Genomic DNA, 21,157 nt, shown 5'->3' with positions numbered 1-21,157 from the left:
CCGGATGCTTTCTTGTAAAGGGATGTACTAAATAATATTTACAGTCTGATGTTTCCTTTACAAGATGCCGAACACCAGCTGGTTCCCCAGACATACCTGTGCTCAACCAAGGGCTGGCGAGTCGCAAGCCCACGTTTATCCTCCAAGTACCATCACGTTGCTGCCTTCCCAACCAGTGCTGCAGGTGAACCAGATGCGCCTTGAGCTTCCTCACGCTGTTTTCCTGAGCTCGGAGCGTGGGACCGCAGTCACAGCAGTAACCTTGGCAGTGGGGGCTGAGGCTGGAGAAACTTGTAATGTGGAAAAGCAGCAGCTGTGGTGCTGGCTCGGATTTACGGTGCGATACCTCAGGGAATTGGTTTCTTGGAAGCTCTGGCCATCGCTACTGATTTAAACAACATGGTGCAGGGGGATCAGCGACTATGGCTGGAGCTAGGAGCTGCTCTCTTCAATTTAAAAGGGCAGCGGAGAGCAGGCAAATAGGTTGTGAGAGAGGCCAGCAGAGCTCTGTAGCTGCTTGGTGTGCTGTGCTTTCAGAGGAAGGATGTTGGCTAGGTTTGAAGCATCTGCTTGGTGGTGAGGGTTTGGCTTTGTGGGGTTTTGGGGTTGGTTTGTTTTGAACGTTGGGGGTTTTTTGCTACTGCACTTCTGTAGGTAAAACTACATCTCTGCAACTGGTCTGAGAGCAAAGGGGTTGGTATGATACCTGATCCTGGAGGAGAGATGCTGCAGGGAACCCCTCAGGCTGTGGAGCTGGGGCTGTGAGCTTCCCTGCAAGAGCCTCAGGGGCAGGGGGGGATGCTTTTCCATCTCCCTAGTCCCTTCCAGTGAGGGATCTCAGGTTTTTTGAAGGAAGGTTAATTAAGCCTTCCCTTCCTGGTTACAGGCTTGACAGTGGTTTTATTAGTTCCCAGTTTCTAAGTGTGCTCCTGGCAGCTCTCACAGGTGCAAACCCCCGGTTTCCTTCAGGGCTGGCTGTGGACTGCAGTGTCCCGTGCAAAGGATGGGGGAACACAGCTTCCTTCCCTGCAAAAACCCAGGACCAGGAGCATACGAAGCCCCGGCAGCCTCGTGAGCACCCGCCTGCTCTCTTGTAACCGGGGGAGACGGCTTTGACAGCAATATTCCTTTTCTGTTCATCCCCTGCCAACAGCCTTGGAGAGCCAGAGCTGCTCAGAGGGGCTCAGGGGCAGCCGGTGTCCCTGGGTGGCTCCTGCTGCCTTGGAGCCTGGAGTGGGTTTGTCCTGCAAGCTTTCCCAGAGTCACTTCTCTCTCCTCCCTCTTTCTCCTGTTGCTTCCCTTAAATGAAACATCCCGGTATTAAATCTATGCTAACTAGGCCAGCACACGAGACCCATCAGAGTTGGGATCTTTGCAGGCAGTGACAGAGGCAGCAACCAAAACAGTGTCTCTTTCCTGCTCCTCTGGTTTTACTGCATGATTTTCCTTTTCTTTCTTCATCACCGAGGATCTGCTGGGCCTCCTCTGACTGCTGCCATGTGTCGGCAGGGGATCTGTGCTGAGCAGACGTTATCAGCTGGGGACGAGGTAGCTGACGAGAGGCTTTTCCCACAGTGGTGCCTCCGGTGCTGCCGCCTCCCCGGGAGGATGCTCGTCTCTCCCCAAAGCTCCCGCTGCTACGGTTTGTCTCTCCCTGCTCCGTGGTGTAAAGCACGGGGCCAGGTGAAGCAGACAGCCTGTTTCCAAGCCGGGTGCTCCTGTAGCAGCATCTCTGCACGGCCAGATCCGGCTGCTGTGGCAGTGGGCAGGGCTGGATGGGTCGGGGGGGATAATTTAGGTCCATAATTGGGTGAGTACCCAGCAAACAGGAGGGAGCTAAGATTCACTAGGGAAGGGAGAGCAGCAGGCGCTCCCGAGGAAGCCCGAAGCCACATTTTGGGGTGTGGAGACACATGAAAGAGACTCAGCAGTCATCATCGTCCCCTGCCAGCAAGCACCCAGGGACAGGCTCACCCTCTTGGCTTGAAATGAAAACTTCCCAGGGGATTTGGGATGTTTGTCTCCTGTCCATGAGGGAGAGGATGGGAGCCCTTGTCCCAGCAAAGCACCAACCCCTTGCTCCTGCATCACTGGGAGTTTCCTAAACCCCGAAGTTTAAGGTGACATGTGGTGGCCAGGCAGCGTGGCGTCCTGTACCCTTGCTCTCAGTTTGCATGCCATAATCGCCTAGCTTGGAAAGGAGAGTTTGGGAAACTCCAACGCGGGGCACTGGAATACCTGAGCCATCAAAAGGAAAACTGCATCACTTTAAAGGAGAGGGTGAGCACCTACACCCGAAGATGGGATGGCTCAGGCAGAGGAGTGCAAGGTGCGGAGGCTTCATCGGGAGCATTGAAGGTGGTGGGAAGCCGGATCGCTCCATCCCACAAAGTGGGAACAAGCAGATAAAGAGCAGAATCAAAAAGCAACTGACTGCAAAAAGTTATAGGGAATGATTTTTCCATGCTGGCACCATCTCCCGACTCTCAGCCGAAACCATGGCAAACATTTTTTAAGGAATTTGACATTTATGCTTGTTAGAGGGGTTGCACAACTGCTCCAGCGGCCAGGAGCCTGCGCTCATCCCCGGCTGAGCGGGCAGTGTCCGGAGCCAAGCTCTGGCCCAGGGCTCCCAGCCTGGGACCACTCGCTGTATCCCTGTGGGTCCGAGCAGCTGGGACTGGCCCTGTGTGGGTGCTGGGGTGGCTTCAGCATCTTTTCTTGGGTGCAGACTCCGTGCAAGGCCGGTGCCGGGGACCCCCACATGTACCTGGTGTTTTGGAGGGGGAGAGGTACCCGCTGTCCTCTGGAGCATTGGTGCCGGAGCAGGGCAGGGGATGGGGACTCGGCAGCCACCGATGGAAGCCGGAGCTTGATTAACGCGCAGGTGCATGATTAACAGTGATGACTCTTGGCAAATGGGATTCATCTTCGGTCATTTCTTTGAACGTGAGTCAGAGGCGGCAGACGGGAAAGGCTGTTAGAGCAGCGCGGGGAGGTCACAAGCCAGCGGGGCCGTGCCGGGGCGGTGGGAGGCATGGCTGGGATCAGCTGCGGTGCCCGGGCAGCATTCCCACACCGGCACTGGGGTCACCCACTCCGGGATGCACTGGATGAGGGGGAAGTTGGCTTTTCACCCACCGCTGGGAAACAGCAGCGTTCCCCAGGGAGCACCCAGGAGCACCAGGAAACTTCAGCAACTGGGAAAAACACTCAGGCTCCTGAGCTTAAAAAAAACCTGTTTTCCTCTAATTGTAAGTGCTTGTTTGTTCATTAAAAGGAACTGGCACCCTGCTCCCGGGGCACGCAAGAGCCGGCAACCCGCCTGAGGTTGTGCAGGTGGCAGGCTGGGCGCAGCACCCCAAGAAAAAGCCCAGGTGATGAAGGTGCTGCAGGAATCCCATTTAAAACCAACGTGCGTGAGCGCTGGAGCCCGACCACCCCGCACATAGCCCGGAAAGTCAGCCAACCCCCAAGTCTGCAGCCCAAAGGTGATGTCCTGGTCCTGTCCACTGCCCTGCTCCAGCCTCCTCAGCCCTGCTCCAGCTTCTCCAGCCCCACTCCAGCCCCTTCAGCCCCGCTCCAGCTCCTTCAGCCCCACTTCAGCCCCCTCAGCCCCGCTCTAGCTTCTCCAGCCCCACTCCAGCCCCTTTAGCCCCACTTCAGCCCCCTCAGCCCCGCTCTAGCTTCTCCAGCCCCCTCAGCCCCACTCCAGTCCCCTCAGCCTCAGCGCGGGAACAGCAGCAGCCTGGAACTTCCCCTCATCACTCCCTGGTGGTCTAGTGGTTAGGATTCGGCGCTCTCACCGCCGCGGCCCGGGTTCGATTCCCGGTCAGGGAAGTTCTATTTTTTATTTTTTTTTTTTTTTAAATTATTTTTAATTTTCCGCCGCGCTCTGCCCACTTTTCGCCGCCCAAGCACCCCCGAGGGCCGCCCCCCCTTCCCCTCTCCCTCCGCCCACGTTGCGCGCTCCACGCACACCGCGCTGCGGCCGCATGCCCGCGCCCCGCGGGGGTGGGAGAGCTGCGCGCAGGCGCGGTGCGCTGGCCCCGCCCTCACCCGCCGTCGGCGTCGCCGGGTCCCGCTCGGTGTCTGGCGGCGGCGGCGGCAGCAGCAGCCAGCGGCTGAGGTAACGCCGCCGCGACCGGCGGCCTCTCGACGCCGGGAGGAGCCGCCCCGCATCCTGGGGCCGCCCCCGCCCCGGGGCTGACCGGCCACCCCCCCACCCCACACACACACCCCACCCGTGGGGCGCAGGTGAGTGAGGCGGCGGGGCCGGGCCTCGGCGGGCCCGGTCCGCGGGTGGAGGCCAAGATGGAGCTGGTGGTGCCGGCGGGGGCGGAGGGGAACGGGGGGCGGGAGGAGGAGGAGGCCGGGGGGGTCCCCCCCCACTACGGGAACCTCCAGCCCCGGGGCGGGGGGTGCGTGTGTGGAAATCCCGGCTCCCTTCCTTCCACCCACATGCGCATTCCTCCGTGGTGGTTGAGGGGCTGCGTCCTCTGCCTCCGAGCTGTAAAGATTGAGGGGGGGGGGGGGAAACCAACAAACCTACAAAAAAACCCCGAACCAAACCCCAAACAAAAGGCCTGGAAAGGTGAATTCTAAATGAAAGTCATTCGTCTTATGTGTGAGCCGTGATTCACGATGACTGGTTTTTTTTGGTTTGTTGTTTTTTGTTTTTTTTTTTTCTGGAGGGAGCTAGGATGATTTTAGCTTCCCCTTCCTTACGTTGTTCTGCTTAATTTTAAAAAAAGATGATTTGTAACTGCTCAGATTCTGATGTGCTTAATGAATGACGTATTAGCAACGGGAAGTAAATCCAGCCTTTACGATGAGAAACTTGCAAAGGCAGCATAATTCTATTTATTTGTGCAGTGTCTTCTGGTTCTTAAATTAAGGATTCCGGTCAGGTAATTCTGGTGGTACGTAATGCAACTGGACGAAACGGAGACAGCAAATTCACAGATAACGCCTCACTCTTGCTTCTATGCTTTATCAATATCTTGCTGTTATACACAGAGTGACACAAAGCCGTTGACTTTATTACCGGAGTATATTACACTGATGGAGCCATTTCTCCCTTGGAGAGCAAGGTGAAAGCCATCTGTGTGACATAGAGAGCTAAACGTTTTTATCTTTTTTAGGTTTGTTTTTATTGGGATGTTAATTTTCCTGTGCTGTGAGATGTTGCTGTAGAGCTATCTATGCTTAATATTCTCTCCTGCGGTAAAGCTTAAAAAAAAGGCATAGATTTGGTACATAATCTTATACCGGTATGAAATAATATAATTCTCCTAGCTGATGTCTGACTAATGTCCTCATGCTAGCTTATCTTAAGGACATGGAAATGTTATATGTGTGTTTAAATACTGTATTAGTTTGCTGCTATTGAAGCAAAAACTTGTAGGCCGCATTCACCCAGTGGCTGACCGGTGGTGTTTCACCCATTTCATTGGGTAAATCAAGCTATCAAAAGTATGCAAATCTGAAAGGATTTCCTTTTGAAATGCGTCAGGATTGTACCTATTTAAATTCTTGAATAGTAGCATCCACTTTTAAGTGGAATTTATTCTTTTGACCACAATTTCAGTAGAGGCATTTTCAAGTTCTAAGGCATCTGTTGGTTTCAGGCTGCTTAGGATCAGTGTTTGCATTTTTGTTTGCTTTTGATAGAAAATGAGAGAGTCCTAATCTGACTAAGAGATCCCGAGAAATAGATGCCAAATTAATTTGCATTAATGAACTAGGTCTAATAATTCAAGTATGCTCTGCATTGGGAGGGAGGAAAGAGGGGAAGCAAAGGCTGGAGTTGAAGAGAAATTCACTTTAATATATAGACTGTAGGATGAAAAGAAGTTTATTTTTATTGAGCAGCTTCCTGTGGTTTTCTTGCGGTCCTCTAAGGACTTTGAAGAAACTTGTCATGATGCTGGCCATGCAGAATCTGCTTTGCAGATAACCCCAAGTTTGGAGATGAGATTTTTCAGTCAAACAGCTTTTTATAAGCATAAATAAATGCTTCTTTCCCTCCCTCCTTTATTTCATCTTAGTGATTGTTCACGGCATTTAAATGAAAGGGGAGATGCTGCAATGTGTGATTTTCCTCCTAAATTTTTGATGTATTCTATTGATAAGGCTGTAGGTTCAAAGCGTTGGTGAAGCCAAAGTAGAGATTTCCCAACTTCGCTGTGTGCTATATTTAACTGTCTTTTATCAGTGAGTGTCTGCAGAAAGTAATGTCTTGGTAGTATGTTTTGTCTCGTAGTGTAGACTTTATATCCTTGTTGCTTATTCCCGAGAAGTATAAACACTCTTTCAGTCTTTCCTAAATGCCAAGCAACCCACCTCCTGGTCAGTTGGTGGTGTGCCTTGTTTTACAGCTGGGTTGCAGTAAGTTGATGTGGTTTGTGGCTGAGGTGGCACAGGCACCGACCTGACCAGTTATGAAGTTATCCAAGATGGTTGGAGCTGGCCAGAGACTTGTTTTGCAGCGGACGATCAGAGCAGGGGTCAAAATACAGCTGTGATGCGGACAAGCTTTTCTTACTGTGTCATATGAAGGCATCTGTCAAGTCAGCGGTGGTGTTTGGATCTTCATACTTTGGAAAAAATTGAGCAGTACCAGCATATGACTTAGGAACCTAATGGTAGGAATGCTGATTTTGAGACTTTTGGCCTGATTTGCAGGTTATGCTGTTAGGGAGGTGGTAGATGTCAGCAATGATGCTGTTAATCATCCTATTTCTTCTCTTTGTGAGCTTCAAGAAGGATTTTGTCTCTGGTTAAGCATTTTGATAGTGAATACTAATGGAAGCCTAACTGGATTACTTAAGAAGTAATGTTTTAGGTTAAATGTAAAAGTTGCTGATATGACTTTATTTTTCTTCTTTTTTTTGAATTAATGAATTCAGCTGCCAGAATATCCTCTCTGGGAAAGTGGGCACAATTCAAGACTGGGAGGTGGTTCTGCAAATCCTGTCTGTCCATTGAATGACTTGACTTGTAATAACAATGCTGTAAACTAACCTATGATAATTGCCTTATTTCCCTCTTTTGATTGGTTTGCCAGTGTTTTCTCCTTTTTAAGTACCATTAATGTTAATAACCAGGTCAAAAATATATTTTGGTGTGTTTGGGAAGGGAAGGGGTTAGCAGAACTTTTTCTGCAAAGCTTATACGTAGGACTGAGTGTTCCAGTATCCTCCCCAGAGCGTGCAAAATGGCATCTGCCAGCATTTTCACTGCTTTCCCATCAAACACACAAGCATGGGGATTAATTTAAGGTAATTTTAATACCCTAACTGATTTCCTTCACAGTTTGACCTCGAGCTGTGCAAGTCCTCTTTGTTTGGCTTTGCTGCTTGCAGTTCTAGCTCAGGGCTCTGCTGCAGCTCCACTCACAGCCTCTCTTCTTCTCCAGGTTTACCTGCCTAGGTAGAAAATGAAGCAGCGCTAGAGAGGGATTGCCTCTGCCTGGGAAGACGTGGCTCTTCGGTCGCTCTCCACTAGTCTGAGGAAAAGATGTTTTCAAAGAGCGGGTGTGTGCAGTTTGGCGAGTTGCTTGGTTTCTGTGAGGTGACCCCCAACTTGTAAGCAGATGGCACAGAGGGCTGCAGTGGGCCAGTCCGCGGTCTCAGGAAATAGTTGTGTGGCCACCTGTGCTGTCAGACAGATGGGTTGTGGCAAAATGCAGAGGGATGAGGAACATGGGTAATGCTGAGGATCAAAGTGAAGTGTAGCACTTTTTTTTTTTTTTAACCTGAAAAATCCTTGTGCTTAAGTAATGGAAGTAATTTGGATTAAGCAATATTGGTTTACAAGTGCCCATGTAATATTTTTTGCATATTTAACTCGCTAGCTGCCTGTCCTGGCCATCAAAGTTCTTCCACACATTCAGAACGTTTTGGTGACTGACTGGACATTTGCAAAAGGAAAGACCTGGATGATAAAAGGGAAGTTGAGGAGTGATCTTGGTGCACCTGGTCAGTGTATGCTGTCAGCAGGTTGCCAACACTTATAATCTCTCCAGCCCTTTGTGAATTCTCAGCATTATTTTAATGTATTTTTTATTCTTATAGTTTTGTTACTATGTCAGCTACTATGTGTTGATGCTGGTTGGTTACCCAGTGACTGCTTTTAATCCTGAAAGACAGGAGTTTGAATGGTGCTACATCTTGAGATTTACTTAGAAGTTCATTTAAAGTATTTTCTTAATCAATAAAAACGTACAAAGCACAATTGTTAGAAAGTACGTGTTTTAGCTTTGGAGGCACTTTGTTTTTCTATTTCAGGCAGTGTAAACTGATACAAAAGAACTGCATTCCAGAGCAAACATTCCTTGAAAAATTGTTTAAGTATTTTTAATGAAGTGATAATAGCTACCAGAAAAGTAACAATTTTTTGTGTGTGCATAGAATAGCTAGAAAATAGTAATGGTTGGTGTTAAATTGTGGGTTTTTTAGGGTATTGTTGATGTGTAGGTTTTTCTTGGGAAAACGTGAATAAGATTGCTTTAGCATATGTTGAAATTTCTTATGTCCTGGCAGCTTCTCCTAATTGCACTTACCTTGTATCTGCATTGCACTAAAATGTGCCTTTTTAAAGTCCTTTTCTGCCTTCTTCAGTAATGCTGAAATGCTTTCAGTGCCAGCACATTGTAGGGCCAACTGTGAAATTTCGGTACGTTTTTCTTCCGGGCGCAAGTTTTTCATCCTCTCGTGCACACATTGGTAGAAAACTGCAGGCATGTGGTGCGCAGTGGTATGGTAGCTCCCACGCAAACAGAACGAGTCTTCTAGGCCCAAGTTAACTTAAATTAGCAGCTGCTATCTCCTCTTTCATAATCTGCTCAAGGATTTTGTAATGAGAATAGAGTTTTTCGATGAAAGGTTGTTGTGTTGGGGTTGGGTTTTTTTTTTCACTATAGTTCAGTACCATGATCTAAACTTTGGGTGAATGGTTGAGCAAACAAAAACCTAGGGGCATTTAGTTACCTCTTATCAAAGCACTGCTAATGAACATTATTATTTTTTTTTTGTGACATGAGATAAGTGTGCTTTCATTAACAGGTATTTTTGCAATGGTCTGATGGCTTCTGACAGATGAATGATACAAGTAAATAGTTCTGTAGATTTGATTGCAATGACGGGCAGTATCTAATACCAGCGGGGAGAAGTTGATAGAAGAGCACAAATCAGAGATCGAGCCAGCACCTCCAGCTTCTCCCTGCCTTCCTTCTGAGTTTTCTCTTCCCTCCAAGAATATATATTTATCTGTCTGTCAAGAATCGTATTTTAACTGCATGCTCTAGGAACACTGGTGTACACCATCCTGCTTTTGCTTTTGTCACATGGGACTTCACAATCCTTACTTGGTTTCATCTGTGTCTTACTAAAGTTGTGTTAGGTGGCAGTGGTAGGGATTCTGGAATGTTTGCGGCTTTTACAGGACAATCTGTAGATAAAGGGAATGTATAGGACCTATACGTTGATAGTATTTTGCAGTGCAGATAGGAAGAGTCCAAAGTTTACTGATGTCATTACAGTAGCCAAATATGCAGTTACATAAAGCAGAAACTTGTACAAGTTTTCTGTTTGCTTCTCCCCTTTTATGTCTCTAAATATTTGGCTGTATTTCAAATGAAAATGTTCTTTTCCCTTCCATCTGTCACTACGTATTTTATGTCTTAACAGGATTTTCTGTTACTGTGATGGTAATATCTTAGCAATTTTATTTGTGCTCAGAAATAGTTTGTAATTTTGTCACAGTTCCAGTGCATGGTGTGTAATGCAGGCCTTTGCCTAGCCTGGGTCAGTCATTGAAGAATTTTCCTTACCAATCTGCTTCTCATGGCAGGAGGATTTAGGGACACTCACTGTAAAAACATAATTAGGTTTAAAGCTGTTTGTGGAGAGAAGGGGGACTTGGGAGCCTAACTCCAAACGTTTTCGTGGGCAGTTACTAGTGACAATGTCTGCAGTAAACTAGAACACGCCAGGTGCAGGAAATTTATTCTACCAAGACTAGATTGCACGAAGTGAGAGATTTATAATTTCAGGTTGCATCTAGTGTTACTTGATGGTATGCAATTAAGGGATATTTTTTTTTTTAAATAAAAAATATATTAAGAAACATCTTAATTTTTCTTTACTTCTCTGTAGTTACAAGGTCAGCATGAAAGTTGGCAGTCCTGCTTCTGATATTTGGAAGTACGAGAAGGGGGATCAGCGGACAAAATGGGACGTGTTAAGATCCTTGTTCGGATACTGGAACATGGCAGTGTGTCTTTGGGAGACATGTGACGTTGTGATAACAGCAGGTAGAAGGGGAATAAAATTAATGAGTGTTCATGTGCTTTTACAAAGGGCACACGGGATCCCTGTGAAATCACCTAGTATATGCACAGGGAATTGAAGTAGTGCTTTCTTTTTTAAGTTCTGCTCTAGTTCAGGTCCATCAGGGACTGGCGTTATTCTGATACAGTTCCAGGTCAGACTGATAACTGCTTTCATCTGAAACAGTTGGACTGATCTGATAATGCCTCAACTGACTTGATCTACATGACGTTTCGGGCAGGGGACTTTGCCACATAGTGCGAGCTCTGGAAGAGGGTGAGGTGGTTCAGTGTACTTGGTGGGACCTCGGTGGGAGCAGGTGCCTGTTTCTTTTCCTTCTTGCCTGCATGGTTTAGCTTTTGCCGCTCCTAGATCCTCTGCTCTTCCAAGCACTCCACTGGCATCTCCTCTCCTGCTGCTTCTTGAGGAGGAGGGAAGGGACCACAAATTGTTCGGTGCCTCCATTGGAATCTGAGGTGAGCTGTTTTCTCAGAAGCTATAACCAGACATATTTCCTGTTCTAAATTGAGTTAAAAAAAATGGATTCAGTTACTGTTCAGAGCGGTGAATTGATTTAAGTTCCGGGTTAGGAATATTTTCCATCTGCTAACTAACAAGCTCTGTCGCACAGGGATGCTGCTTCTCTGCATGTGTACGATTCTGATGTGTGTCTTGAGGAGTTATTCTGGTCTGAGTGGCGAAAGAAAAATAGGATATGAACCATGTCTTTTCCCTTACAAAATGTATTTTATCATCGTTGTGGTTTGGTTTGACAAAACACTAGTAAGTCTGTCATTCTTTTGAGGGCTCTAACATTAATGTTAGGAAATAACGTTCTTGCTTTGAGTAGACCATTTTTATCACAGAGTGAAGTAAATGCATATTGAACAGAAACATTTTGCCTGTATGGTAATTAGTGAAAATATTTATCTTCCTTAATAACTGTCTCTTTCTTTCTTTTCCTACAAAGTTCCCAATTTCCCCACTTGCTTACTTCATTCTTATTACACTTTTAAAAATTGCTTTGGCACACCATTTGCTATTCACAATTAACTTAGGAAAACCAGGGAAACAGAGTAAATCAAAAGGTGTTTGGAAGGTGCATAGTTATAATTTCCCAAGCATACCTCACTATTTCACTGAGTGGTTTGGATAACAGGGCCAACAATCAACATGACTTTATTTTTCACTACTGATCCTGAAAAGAAATATATATTGGGTAATGAAAACCCAGCATCTTCTGTAGTTGTCCTATAATGTGTGACTCCTTGCCCCGGTTTCCTGCATCTTATCTTAAAACTTCCTGTGTTTCTTCTTCCTGTGACTCATTCTCTTGACATCTTCCATATAAAGCCCAGTTAGTCCCTCTTGCATGTTAAAAGTTATCTTTCTATGATGACTTTTAATTTGTCTTTCCATGCTGTTTTGAGGCTGTTTAAATATGTAGATGTATAAATATTGTTTAAAAATAACCTTAAATGAGGAAAGGTGCTGTTTTGCAACTAATTCTGTTCCTCTTAAGGATCTTCAGGAAGGCATACTCTTGGTTTGGGGAGTATGTGTAAGAGTAACACTGGCTTAACATTGCATTGGCGGCATCATGTCATGTATACAGGCCAAGTATACAGGCAGACTGAAGAGATGTCTGTCATGCTCTGGTGTTAATTAAGATCAGAGGGAGGAATAAAAGCATCACAGTCACAAAAACTATACAGTTTTCTGGCTTTGTTCTCAGTTACTACTTTAGGTGGAAAAAAGACCAAATGTGGTAATTCTATACTTTACACTGAAACTAAAAGGCATGTGTGTTGGGAATGGCAGTGATTAAATTATGCATCAGTATAATAGTGGCCTTTTTGTTGTAAGTCCTCTGAAGTGTAATTGCAGTCTGAATACTTAGTTTTTAAAATCTATATGCATTTGATGTTCTATTTCTTATCCCAATTATAATGTTAGAAAACTCAGTTACAATTAAAGTCTAGAACATATTTTTTCCTTAAGTGCCAGGTTTGCAACCTAAGTCTACGGTCTGAAATTCAAGCTGTGTCTTTTCTTGTTAATCACTAGTGAGTTAGTGGGAAAATCAGTAGGACAAATACCATTCTAGGTTGCCTTATTATTTCTAAATTATGGGCTGGCTTTTTTTTTTTTAAGCAGGCACAAAATACTGTTGCCAGACTGAATGGCGGAACTGAGGACATACTTCATCACACAGATTGCAGAAAGTATGCAGAGTGAGAGAACAGTGGAAATAAACATCAGTATGGTTTCTGTAGGAGTAGTATAAAATAAATCTTTTTGTTGGTGAAACCACAGTGTATAGTTAGAAAATACCAAAGAGTTTATCTCCTGTAAGAAAATGCCGGTTTAAATTAAAACCACTTTTAATCCAACCCTGTGATTTGTTTGGATATTTCTAGCCAAATGAGCTGGGTGGAGACAATGTACAAAGTCTTAGTCTTGAGCACCTCGCAAACCAGACTGACTCACACGTATGGGTTGTATACTGGTTAATATATTCCGGGCGTATTATAAGAATATTGTTAAATTAGTGGTGCATTCATAGTGACTTTCTTCAGTGCTGTGAAAACTTTTGGATCGCTAGGGAATAAATGATGCCTTCTGCTGTGTTTTACTCTGTGTTTACCTCTGGACATGGACTCTGTTTTAATTGACCTAAGAATAAAACAAAAATACTTGCATTGAAGGCATGCCCCTCCAGCATTGCCCAGCCTTCAAAAGAAAAGGCATTTTATTGCATTTTCCTGTCAAAATGACAAGTTAAAGTTTGAGTGATACAAGCTGTGCTGGTCAGTTCAGATTTTATTGTGAAAATCCTAAGTCTTAACTGCTCTTATGCTTCTAAATGTCCATGTGCTGGGGATCGGAATGGGGCGGATATGGTACTCATCTCTTCATGCCTTTTAAACTGTTTTCTGTAACGTCTGACACTATCCAGTGAGGAGGAAAGTGTTGTATGAAGATGACTGAAGTGTCTTGCATGTCCAAAACATATACATTTTTGTTGTCGTTTGTATCAATTGGTTCAGCAAATCTGTATTTATAACTTGCCATTTCACCTGCAGTTTTGTCATGTCTATTCTACCGCTCTGTATTTGTGCAAGGGTAGTTCTGACTTGCAGAATGGTAGGGTACGCTTTGAGGTCTTGCAATTGCTGTGGGAGTGTCATCCTTACCTCAGATGAGGCTGGCTGTGGAAAAAGCAATTTGTGGTTTCTCTGACAGTTGACAAGTTTTGTTTGGGGCAGAGGTTTACCTGGGGGCCTGGAGATGGTCTGTCGGGGGGCCTTGGTGGTCTTGGGTTTGTGCTCACTCCCTCACAGTGATCAGAGGGTTTTTATCCTACAGCCTGTGCCCCGTTTGTCATCAGGGGACCGTTATTCCTGGTGATGTCTTGGTTTGGGTTTTTTCAAAGCTTAACTGGATGGTGCAGTTTGGTGGCAGGTAGTACTCATGTCAGTATTGCAGCTTGTTCCCGGCACTTCGGTTCATGCAAAGAGTCTGGTGATCCTAGGGTGGAAAAAAGCATGCAATTTAAGAAATGTTATTGGTGTGATTCTAATTTTAATCTGTAGTTTCTTGAAAGCAGTGGTTTTGGGGGTGGTTTTGAAAGTTGTCAAAAATGCTATTTGCAACCTTAAAACATCTTTTACAACACCGATTGCTCTGTTCTGGCATATTTTTCTCAGCTGCAGGACTGCAGGAGCGACTTCCTATTGTGTTTGTGATGTTTGACTAACAGGGAATGGTGACAATCGGTGCGTTTACACCAAGGACCTGTCACTGGAAGTTGCTGTAGCTCTGCTGACCTGGATTCCTGAGCTGTTGTCATAGCTTGGAGCGCCTTAACGTGAAGCTGTACCAGCAAATTGCTCGATTGCCAGATCTGTATCAGAAGGTTATGTCAGCCAGTACCTCTTCAGTAGAACGGGATGTTATTAAAACTCATATTTATTGGCGTATGGATGTCCTTACTAGGCATGACCACTTAGCACAGTGGTTGATCACCAATACAGCTCTTCTTATCTTTGACTGCTGTGCTGGCTTTTCTGGCTGAAGCTTGTGGTGTTGGATGCAGCTTTGTTATTAGGAAAGGAAAATGAGTGGTGGTTTGGTTTTGGTTTTGGTTTTGGGGTTTTTGTTTTGTTTTTAACATTTCTTATTAGTATTCAGTCTCATCTGAAAAGAGATGAATCTGTTGTGCTGGTTTTGCCTTTTTTTCTTTATGATCTAATAAAGAAGTCTTTGAATGTATGTTAGAAGCCCATGTTCTCTGTTTTTTATGGGAGGAAATTAAAATGTTCTTTTCTTTGGCAGTTTCTGTGAGGAAGTGAAATAGTGAAGTCTCCTCCCCATGCCCTACAAAACCTGGGGAAATACAGTTAAGCAATTAAGAGAAGAAAGGATTTTTAGATATGCTTAATTTTTAAACTTTGCAAAAGACAAAAGTCTTTGGAACTAAAGCCTTCACAGCTTAACTGAGTGGATGCAAGTGTTGCTTGAATAATTATGCCTCTTTTTTGGCTGGGAGGACCTGATCAGATACATGAGGTAAAAGTAAATTGGGGAAAAAAGTTTCTTTTCTGCCTGTATTATGAAATAAATAAGATTAATTTTTAGATTGTCGATTACTAAAATAATAATCTTATAATTTGGTAGATTACTAAAAACTAATTACGCTGTCAAGTAGAAAGAAAGGCTCTGATGTTAGAGACGATTACATTGGATTCCCAGTGGTCGTATAAAGGCATTTTAGCTTTTCTTTTCCTGAGCTAGGTGGCTTGGTGGGTGGTTGTTTCTGGAAACTTGGCTTTATAAATTCTGCTGTTGAGTTCTGCTTATTTTGCTTCTTTATTCATAACCTTTTAAAAGAAAGATTTGTATGCGTGGTGGGGGAAGAGATAACTATTAAAGAAACGAATGGCAGAGATTAATAACCTGAAAACAGGTAAAGTTTCTCAAAGGGAAACACCAGACCCGATCATTTTAGATCAGGTTGAAGATATGTGAATTACCTTCTGCTGTTGCTACAGCCTGGTCTTCATTTTTGCTTTTTTACCCATTAAAATAACTATTGATTTCAAAGTCATTAACAAAAACTGTTCATGATTGAAACTGCCAAGAGTGTTTATTTGACAACAGAGCAATTCCAATAATAAATTAGTTGCAAAATGTAGACCAAAATTATTTCACAATTTGTAAAACCATACTTTTACATTATTTAAATTTTGAGGAACGGGAAGATCCTTATTTACCTTTTCATCTGCCTCCACAATTGATAGCAAAAGAAGATAGGAACTTTTTTTCCCTCCATCTCCTGCTATTGCAAATGAGTACAGAGGGTAATCTTCCCCTGCCCTGCCCTTCCAGATTAATTTCTGATAAATCTCTTTTTCTTTCCCTTTGCTGACCAACTTGTAATTTGAATGATGTGTTCATGTCTGGGAAGGTCATTGCATCGTTTCTTTTGCCTCTTGGACTGCTTATATGGCTTTTCTAGATGCATTCTGTAACCTCACTTTGCCTGGTCAAAAAGAGGGAACAAAAACTGCCTGTGCTGTAAAAAGCTACTGCTTAGACCAGCATTGTCTCCTTAACCTGTTGCTAAAGTTGTTTTGCTTTTCTGTATGTTTATTGTACAGTTACTGCTTCATGCAACAGAAGACTCATCCTAACCTACCGAAAGTGGCGAAGCATTTGGAGCAGGCTGTTGAGAGGTTGGTGATCACATTTTGACAATTGATCTAGTTTGCTGAACCTTTGTCACATGAGACAATAGGCATTTTTTGTTTTATTGCTGTTTAAAAGCCTTTAGTTGTCTTACCTACAGGTGTGACATAATAGTATAAATCCCATTTTTATGTGAATAAACCCATTTGTTTGTTCCAAGACTTTTTCTATATTTTTAAAGGTTTAATGCTTTGACTATATTGGTGTCCTGGTTTTGGCTGGGATAGAGTTAATTTTCTTTCTAGTAGCTGGTACAGTGTTATGTTTTGGGCTCAATATGAGAATAATGTTGATAACACACTGATGTTTTCAGTTGTTGCTAAGTAGTGTTTAGTCTAAAGTCAAGGATTTTGCAGCTTCTCATGTCCAGCCAGCAAGAAGGCTGGAGGGGCACAAGAAGTTGGGAGGGGGCACAGCCAGGGCAGCTGACCCAAACTGGCCAACGAGGTATTCCATACCATGTGATGTCATGCCCACTATATAAACTGGTGGGAGTGGTGGCTGGAAGAAGCAGGGGAACTAACTGGGCATTGGTTGGCAAGTGGTGAGCAATTGCATTGTGCATCACTTGCTTTGTATATTCCAATCCTTTTATTATTATTGTTGTTGTTGTTTTTCTTCTTCCTTTCTGTCCTAATAAATTGTCTTTATCTCAACCCATGAGTTTTACTTTTTTCCTAGTTTTCTCCCCCATCCCACTGGGGGGGGGGGGGGGGGGGGAAGTGAGCAAGCGGCTGCGTGGTGCTTAGTTGCTGACTGGGGTTAAACCATGACAATTGGTGTAGTCATTAGCAATATGATTTTATTTTTATTGATACAGTTTATCAAGTATAGCCCACCCATTTGGGCTCCCATCCAAATAGAGCTGTATCTCTGCATTGATGCTTTACAAGAAGTTTAAAATATTTCTTCTCCAGAAGAAATGAGTGACATCAGTATCACTCTACCCACAGTAGTGAATGTTGTGGGTTTTCTGATTTGTTCTAGTGAGTTTGCATGCTATGAGTAGTTACAGCGATTCAAACACCACATAGATTTATGTAGAGAAAAAATTAAGAGTAATAGTGAGGCAAGCAAACAGAACTACTGTTTTTTCATAAATTTTTAAATAGCTGAGTAAGCAGATGTAGGGTTTTTTTTATAGCCATATGCAGTTTGTAACACATGCGCTCTGCCATACAAACTACTGTAATGCCATAAACAATAATTTAATTTTGCTGAAGAATTAAATAGGAGCAATGAAATCCTAAGTAGAGAATCCACTAAAAACCCCAGGGTTTTAGAGAGTAGTTCTTCTAGTTGAGGAGAGAGGATAGAAAATGTGACTCTAATACTTTACATTTCTCCCCCCCCCTCTGCCCCCAATATGGAAAACCTTTGCTAGGTTTGAATCTTACTCTTGTATAGGGTACAAGGTCACAAGTCTTTATAACAGGTTGGTGAATCAGACTTAAATGGCTAAATTTTAATCTGCTAAGCTTATTAGAGAAACAACACTTGTACCACTGTAGTTAAGTTTGTCACAAGTTTCAGTGTAACCTCTGTTTCAGTCTTAATGATGCATGTTAGATCAATTTAGACTTGAATTTAGCAGGAGTTGTGTGGTCCCAGATTTCATTTATGTAAAAGCTCTGTGTTTCTGTTTTTTTTAAAAAACTCAAGAGAATTTAATGAAGACTTTAGCAGTCTTCCACTGCTAGAGATCTATCTTCTGTTCCCAAGGCAAATGAATTTGGCCATAGTAAGGTTCTTTTTTTCTGGGAGAAAGATGTATACAGTCGAATTAATTCCCTGGATACTAGGTTATCTTTCCATCAGGGTTTATATGTTAAAACAGAATGGTTTTATGGATCCTTTATCAAAAAGCTAGAAACCGAATAGCAAAACTTAGCTAAAAGGCTTTTGTGCTATGATAGAAAAAATATAAGCAACACCAAAACGCTCACTCTTGGATGCTTTAATGAAATAGTAAATGTTAGTGCTTCAAATGCAGTGCTTCTGCACCTGTCAGAAGATGTTAGGGTAGACAGAAGAAACAGATGTGCTTTTTATCAAACAGAATAGATCTGAGAACATGTCTGATTTCTGTAAGGAAAAGGTAGTATATATCTCTTGGTTAGAGGAAGAAAAGGTGCTGAGCACTATTTATGGTCACAGTATATGGGGAAAATACAATATTAGATAAAGCGGATCCAAATTTGCAGGACAACTGAGGCTAAAAGAGCTAGTTTTGGTATGCACAAAATGGTTGGAAGAACAGGCAAACTTCCTAAGTGTATTTCTTCATTCATGTTACAAAACTTACCACAATTTTCATGTGTTGCTGAATTTATTTTGCAATCATGTAGCTTTGCTTGCTTTTGTTATCTTCATAATTCTTTAATCTTGTCTTCTGATTTTCATACTTACATATGGATTCTCTGCCTCTCAAACAATTGTTTATTCCCTTCCCCAGACTTTTTTTCCTTTGAGTTTTCGTGGGTTTTGAAACCAGGTAACATCCATTAATCTTGATTTTTAAATGCTTCCGTTTGTTTTCCGGCATCTGTCCTTTCATTTTCTCTCCCTTTTGTTTGTATTGTGAATATCATGTAATAAGGAGGGGAGATATTTACAAGTAATTACAAGCAGGGTATTATGTAGAGCTCTGGGTCAGTGGATCTGGCCTGTTGAATAATGAGATTGGATGGGTAGATCAAAACATTCCTGAGTCACTAAATTAGAATTGCCAGTTGCAACAGAAACCAAGCAAGCAAAACCCCAGAAAGGCGTGCTGTGGATTGCTACTGTGCTAGGAGGGAGCACACACGGGAGAATGCAGTGAGGAAGGGGTGATGCGGAATAGCTGCCGCGGGTTTCTCATGTACTTAGATTTTTATAAGTAGTAGTTTTCTTTGTAATTTATTTTGGTCTTGTTTGGTTATTTCCAGCTGTAAATCAGGCTTTCTGCTGTTAATGAAACTTTGTAGTGGCATAGCTGAGAGACTAAAGAAAATATTGCTGCTTGCATCCATATCAAGATAAAAATACTTTTCTATTTATTCTGAGTACTATATGTGGCTAGGTATTATATATGTATGGTATAAAAAATAAAGACTTTTCTGATGGAATGTTGACAAGGCCTGGGCTGGAATCTTGTATTTGAACTATTTGAAGCTTCTGTCTGCACATCCTTGTATTTTCATTTACTTCATTATATGCCAAATGCTGACTTTAGCAGGATAGCTCTTTTTGCCAAAGGCAAGCAAGTATAATCCAATCTCTGAAGTACATTTGGACTTGCTTTCTTCTCCCGTTTCACTCTCAAATTTCCAGCTGTGTACATCCATAAATTGAGCATACTGTGGCTGTTTCTCAGTTTGACTGTCAACGTTTCTGAAGCTTAGGTTGCTGTCTGAAACAGAATTAGTGGTAAATTTAAAGGTGGTCTTCATTTAGGTATGAAGGGAGAGCTGATTTAGGGAAAAAAAATTACTGTGCATCTGAGATTGAAAGAGAAGATTTACAGTGACCACAGGCAAAATTGGTGGACTTGTCCATCTGAATATGTCTGTTCTAGTCCCCAAAGTCCTAAAAGCCTGGGCCATAATTCTGGTTGCTAACCCCGTTAACCATCTGCAGCTTTCTAAAGACTGCTTTAAAAATGTTCCGTTGTTGATTACTTTGTAATGAAGGAAGTGGTGGGCAGGGAACCTGGAAGGTTTTATAGCTTCAGGAAATGGGACATTTTGCATCCGAGAGGTAGTCTAGCCTTTAATATTGCACATGCTCTGTCTGAGTGGGAAAGTTTAAATTCTGGCTGTAGCTTGTGCACTCCCTGCCTTTCATTTTTCAGGAAAAGTCTTTTGGTGGTATCTATTGAATGAACTAAATAGATCCATCAACAGTAGGCTGATTATTTTCTTGGTGGTTGATTCATTCTTACTCATTTATGGATATGCTGCTAAGATCAAGCAGCTTCTTACAGATTGCATAAAACAAATTCTGTGGTCAGTAATGCCAGCAGCTTACTGGGTGTATTCCCAACATCTCTCTTTGCCACACCAAAACCTTCCAAGTTTGTGAGAGGCATACTTTTTAATTGAATGGGGAGTTTATTTCTCAAGTGCTTTCAGAGTTTGTTCGTTGGAAACTGTTGAAAGGGTTTGGATGATGATTAAGCGATGACTTGCCGGGTAAAAGTTGCTCCAAGTTCCACTCATGAAGTTCATTGTTTGGTAATCTAACACATAAGTTACTTTGTGATTAAGGACATGGATTTCATGTATCCTATACCTGCTTAATTGGAAAGATATTTTAATCTGTTGCAGTGATTTTTCCCTAAATTTTTCGATAGCATCATCTAGCATTTCCTAGGCTCCTCTTGCCCATTCATTCTCCTATTTTGATGTGATCGGTGATCCACAGCAATCTGTCTAACTTTGCCTTGACCACTGAAAGAAGGGATTTGTGTTGCTGCGTCATCTAGGATTCTCTTCCTTCTTGTACGCTGAAGGGAGACTTGTTTCTTCTTTGGGTAATCTGCTTCAGGATGAGGGAATGTGCATAGGATAAAACAGTGGGTTTCTTGATGGAAATTTGTCCTGGAAAAATGAGCTGGTATTGCTCTATAGTTTAAGCACAGGAACCAATGTTGATGCCAGGTAGAGTGGCATTAGAAATGGCATAGAAATCAGCTACTCCATGTGCTTGCACGTCTTCATCTTACTGGCAGTGCTGTTAATAACTTGTGAAGAAAAGTGCTGTACAGACAATGCTGTTTTTCTATTGAAATTTTTAATAAATGTACATTTATTTGTCACAAAGGCGTCTGGCATCTGAATGCCACTAAACATCTCTGGGCTGTTGTGAAGTCTTGCTCTGTGCTGTGGTTCACCTTGCCCTGTGCCTGTGCTCGGCTGCAGCCTTGCAGGGTGGTAGAACAGGCTGCGCGCCTGCTGCTCGTGTGCTGGAGCTTGTGGTCCTCTGAATTAGCTAAGCTTCTTTAGCAGTTTCTCTCTAACAACATTACTGATTATCAAGACATGAAAAACACACTTCTCTTGTTTTAAGTACAGATATTTCACAAATGC

The 21,157-nt window shown here is 43.3% G+C and overlaps 1 protein-coding gene and 1 non-coding gene across 4 annotated transcripts in view; both read left to right on the top strand.

Moving 5' to 3' along the window:
- Nucleotides 1-3,768: 3,768 nt before the first annotated feature.
- Nucleotides 3,769-3,840, top strand: TRNAE-CUC (transfer RNA glutamic acid (anticodon CUC)). The gene has a single exon. It is a non-coding gene; the product is annotated as a tRNA-Glu (tRNA).
- Nucleotides 3,841-4,055: 215 nt separating this feature from the next.
- The window catches only part of DNAJC5 (DnaJ heat shock protein family (Hsp40) member C5), a 37,199-nt gene continuing 20,097 nt past the window's right edge, over nucleotides 4,056-21,157 (top strand). Inside the window, exons 1-2 of one of the 3 annotated variants that reach the window (XM_049816512.1) lie at nucleotides 4,056-4,257; nucleotides 15,998-16,072. The gene's annotated coding sequence lies outside the window, so the exon portion shown is untranslated. Of the gene's footprint in view, nucleotides 4,258-10,157; nucleotides 14,907-15,997; nucleotides 16,073-21,157 lie in introns of those variants that run through there. The other 2 variants (XM_049816511.1, XM_049816513.1) reach the window with 2 other exon arrangements.

This window comes from Accipiter gentilis, chromosome 14 (genome assembly GCF_929443795.1).
Source record: "Accipiter gentilis chromosome 14, bAccGen1.1, whole genome shotgun sequence".
Lineage (NCBI taxonomy): Eukaryota > Metazoa > Chordata > Aves > Accipitriformes > Accipitridae > Astur > Astur gentilis.
The sequence above is the reverse complement of the archived record's forward strand: the minus strand, read 5'-3'. Positions and strand labels throughout refer to the sequence as shown.